Here is a 5,035-nt window from a genome sequence, read left to right on the forward strand (position 1 = left end):
ACTTTTTTTCCCTTCCCCTCTCCCCCTTCCTGCGTCCCCCCCAGTGCAACAGACTAGGTTCAGGACCTACAGTGCAACGGGAAAGCAGTTGCATCCTGTTGCAGTCATGATTTAGACTCTCAAATTCAACTGGTCACTGTTTTCAAGCATGAGTGCTTCAAAAGCTAGAGTCCAATTTTCACACCATGCTCATAGATTAGCTGATATTAACAGCAAATTTTGCTCGACATTTACCAGGTCTCTCAGGTGTAACAGCTTGGTTTGGAAATCTGCTTTTTCTGAACAATGTTTTTTTTCTTGCAGTTCACACTACTTCAAGTATGGCTATTTCTATCTTCAATAACAGGAGCATTTCCACTCTTTAATGTATTTGCCTTTAACTTACAAAACAAAATATTTCCACAGTTCAAATGAGACTGAAAGGGGAGGATGTTAAGAGAACTATTTAACATGCCAATTATGTCATGAATGATAGTTGTAGTTCCCATTACTCTAGCTCAGTACTTCAGCCCATTGTGTCCTTAGCAATTCCCATCTACATCTCTGCATTAAAATAAGACACATTTGCACCCCATTATTCTTGCCTCCACATTAACTAGAAGTTGACAGCATCTAAATCCAGTTACATTTAATGGAGCTAATAACCACACCAACCTCACCTTTCCAAGAAAGAGCAGCAGGTAATCAGCAGCTGAAAGGGAAACGCACCACCTTTGTGCTGTTGTGATATCCGATTTCTTAAACCATCATCACAGTGCTACAGATCTGAACTTGGCAGTGCTCAATGCATAGTGGTCTGTAGGAGTGGCTGGCTTTTTCCCCAACTACAGGGAAATCCTGCTGGGTTCCTATAGGCCTGTTCACATGTCAGGGTTGCAGGAATGCAGAAGCTGCTTGAAAAGAACACTGGATCACTGGACTCCCATTTCTCAGGACTACCTGTGGATCCCAGCTCCACTATTTGAGGATACTGCTTAAGAAATAGTTCTCAACCTGGTAAGTAGTGTGCTATCACTGTTCGAAAGACAAGAAAGCATTACTTTCATCATATTCTGTGCATCAGGGCAGAGGGAGGAGGCAACCTGTCACCTAACATGCTAACCACACACAGCAGCTCCCGTTTTAATGAGGCACGTGTGCAGGGGAAGATCCCAGGGCAGTCTCCCTACATCAGTTTTATTTAAGCACACAAACAATTCTGCACATATATGTACATTTATTATTATAAATAAAATGAATTTAGCAGGTTAGTAGGGATATTCTATTCAGACTAATTGCATCTTAGCTCTGATTATTTGGATGGAAGCTTTCTGTCCATATTTTGAAATTAATTTAACAAAGGCAGCAAAAAATGAAGAAGAAATATCTGGAAAAGGAAATAGCTTTTCCTGTCTCAGCCAAGAGCACAAGTTCTCTACGGAAGGCATATGCAATCCTTTCTTAAGAATGTATGCTATGCTTGTTACATCCCATGTACCCACTACAACTAAAAAATATGTGCATTTTGCAGTGTTATATTGAAGAAAGAAAAGTGTTGAACTCCAATAATAGGCCATCTCTAACTGCACAGGGAACTTATTAAAGAAACAGACCCAGTTGCCTGCCAGCTCAATTCTGAAGTGAGATGGTTCTGTTACTATGCAGACACTAACCCAAAGGAACTGGAAAACATCCTTTAATAAGTTCCCATCTTGCTGCCACATTCCCAGGAATACTCTACCACTGTTGTTTAATTTGAATGTTCTGTTTCAACTTTAATTTTTTAAATGGCATAAGATGGGTAACATAGGCAACACTTCCGTAACTTTCAGCCTTTTTTTCTTTTTGCACATTACTATCACCATCCCTAGCAGCAGTGTGATGTCCAGGCACAGCAGTTCATGGTAGGTAATTGCATCAGATCTCATTTGTTCAGTGCCATGAACGAAGCAGATACTTACACCCTTTTTTCCCAGTCCAAAAGGCCATCAGCAGACTTCAAGATATTTAAGTGCTGAGTAAGCTGTAAGACTGCTAATGGACGACCGGGAAGGTATTTCTGAAGACAGAATTTTAAGGCAGCACAGGAAGGTACACTGTGGCGCAGGGGAAGTGAGCGGGAATATTGCAACACTATTATACTACCAAGTGTGCTCTTTTGCCTTTGAAGAGGTAATAAAATGGGACGGCACTTATAAACTCTGTTTCACCTACTGCTATTTTGTTTTCTGACAAAAGACGTATTCACAGAATCACAGAATCACAGAATCACAGAATCACAGAATCACCCGGGTTGGAAGGGACCCCAAGGATCATGTAGTTCCAACCCCCCTGCCTAGCAGGGCCACCAAACATACACATTTAGATCAGGTTGCCCAGGACCCCGTCCAACCTGGCCTTAAACACGTCCAAGGACGGGGCATCCACAACCTCCCTGGGCAGCCCGTTCCAGGGCCTAACCACTCTCCTAGTAAAGAACTTCCCCCTAACATCCAACCTAAATCTTCCCTCCTTCAACTTAAAACCATTTCCCCTAGTCCTGCTATTGTCAGCCCTTTTGAAGAGTTTACTCCCCTCCTGGGTGTAGGTTCCCTTCAGGCATTGATAGGCTGCAATGAGGTCACCCCGCAGCCGTCTCTTCTCCAGGCTGAACAAGCCCAACTCCCTCAGCCTGTCCTGATAGGGGAGGTGCTCCAGCCCCCTGATCATCTTAGTCGCCCTCCTCTGGACCCTTTCCAAAATCTCTACGTTTTTCTTGTACTGAGGGCTCCACACCTGGACACAGTACTCCAGATGGGGCCTCACAAGAGCCGAGTAGAGAGGGACAATCACCTCCCTGTCCCTGCTGGCCACCCCTCTCCTGATGGAGCCCAGGATCCCATTTGCCTTTCGAGCTGCCAGAGCGCACTGCTGGCTCATATTCAGTCTCTCGTCCATCAGGACCCCCAGGTCCTTCTCTGCCGAGCTGCTCTCAAGGACCACTCCTCCCAGCCTGTACAGGTGCCTGGGGTTCTTCCGGCCCAAATGCAAAACCTTGCACTTTGCCGTGTTGAACCTCATCAGGTTCACCCGAGCCCAGCCCTCCAGCCTGTCGAGGTCCCTCTGAATGGCATCCCTTCCTTCCATTCTCCCTATAGAGTAGATGGTCGCTGTACTACAATTATTTACAAGGAAGTTAGTGTTGCTACTACTTGGTTGTAGATAAATAATGGCTGTACTTTAGGAAGTAGGTTCAATTCAAGGAATCACTGTATAATTTAGTCAAACTTCACCTTTTTTCAATTCTAATAGAATTTCACTTCAAATACAAGGTCTTGGTTTGCAGGGTGCACCTCAAGTACTTGGGAGTGGTGATAGATGTTGTCTCAAGAAAACATCCACACAATATAGGTTCACTGGTAAAAAAAAAGCATCCTCTCCCCCAGTTCATGTCACTCTTTCATTTGACAGCAGACTTTCTGGCTGTTACAGACTGTGTTCTTAAAAGCATGTATCTTATGAATGATCTGGGGTCTCGGTTTTTTTAAGGCAAGATCCCAGTAAGGCACAGTATAAGGTGAAGTAAAACTGCTTAAAGATCCTAACAAAAAAGCTATTGCAAAAATAGCTGTTATAGTGGAATGGTTATTCTATAGGAAGTGCTTGCAATTACTTCCTATCACAGCTTATGGTCAAATGCAATGGAAGCTACCCACCAAAGTCACTGCAAAGGTTAGATACCATACAGATTTATTACCACTGGGTTAGGAAATATAAGTTTAATTCCCAAAATGAACACATTTGAAAAGGTTTGGACCGTATAAAGCTCATCTTACCTGTATATTCAATATTAATTGATTTATTTACTACTTCATGATGGTGAATTCATGAGAGTTTAATCTAAAAGCAGAGGCTGGCTAACCAATAGATTTTCTCAGTATCATGTGTCAACAGTATTTTGTCTATCTATTTACTGCCAAAATAGAAGACAAGGCTACACGACAACAAACTCCCGTGAGTCAAATAGTGCTGATTCTGCCCACAAAACTGCTTTATGGAAACTTCATCATAGAACTGCGTGAGTTGTAAAGGACCACAATGATCATCGAGTTTCAGCCCCCAACCGTGTGCAGGGTCGCCAACCATTAGATCAGGCTGCTCAGAGCCACATCCAGCCTGGCCTTGAATGCCTCCAGGCATGGGGCATCCACTGCCTCCTTGGGCAACCTGTTCCAGTGTGTCACCACCCTCTGTGTGAAAAACTTCTTCCTAATATCTAACCCAAACATCCCCTGTCTCAGTTTAAGACCATTCCCCCTTGTCCTATCACAATTCACCCTTGTGACCAGCCCTTCCCCCTCCTGTTTATACGCTCCCTTCAAGTGTTAGAAGGCCACAATGAAGTCTACCCAGAGTCTTCTCTTCTCCAAGCTAAACAAGTCCAGTTCCCTCAACCTTTCTTCATAAAGAGAGGTGCTCTAGCCCTTCTCTGGAACCATTTCAAGAGCTCTACATCTTTTTTGTGCTGGAGGCCCCAGGCCTGGACACAGTACTCCAGATGGGGCCTCCCAAGAGCTGAGTAGAGGAGGACAGTCACCCCCCTCTCCCTGCTGGCCACTCCTCTTTTAATGCAGCCCAGAACACAGCTGGCCTTGAGGCGACAAGCACACACTGCTGGCTCGTGTCCAGCTTCTTGATTAGCATCTTTATTCTAGCTAGTAATTTTAAGCCATTTGCAAGCAATGTTTTTTTAAACAAACTGAAGTTATAATTACCATCAAAAGATCATTCAAACCAATATTCATAGGAATTCAGTGACAATGCCCACAACTACACAAATACAAGCAAGTGCTATTCAGAGTCACACAGCAGTGTATTTTATTGCATTACCCCAACTTTAGATAAAGCAGCAGTCTTCAGTATCAGATGCCTTAGACTCTTCCCTTCAGAGCATACTCAAAAGAGCTCTTCACAAATCATAGCCCCAAATTGGTAAATATTCCCAGGCCAGCTGTTAAATGTCTGTCATCTCAAATTCCAAATCATCAGCTGCAAGCACAAACACACCGAGCCAAGA

This window comes from Lagopus leucura, unplaced genomic scaffold (genome assembly GCF_019238085.1).
Source record: "Lagopus leucura isolate 7727_CA_CO unplaced genomic scaffold, USGS_WTPT01 Super-Scaffold_100018, whole genome shotgun sequence".
NCBI classification, from domain to species: domain Eukaryota; kingdom Metazoa; phylum Chordata; class Aves; order Galliformes; family Phasianidae; genus Lagopus; species Lagopus leucura.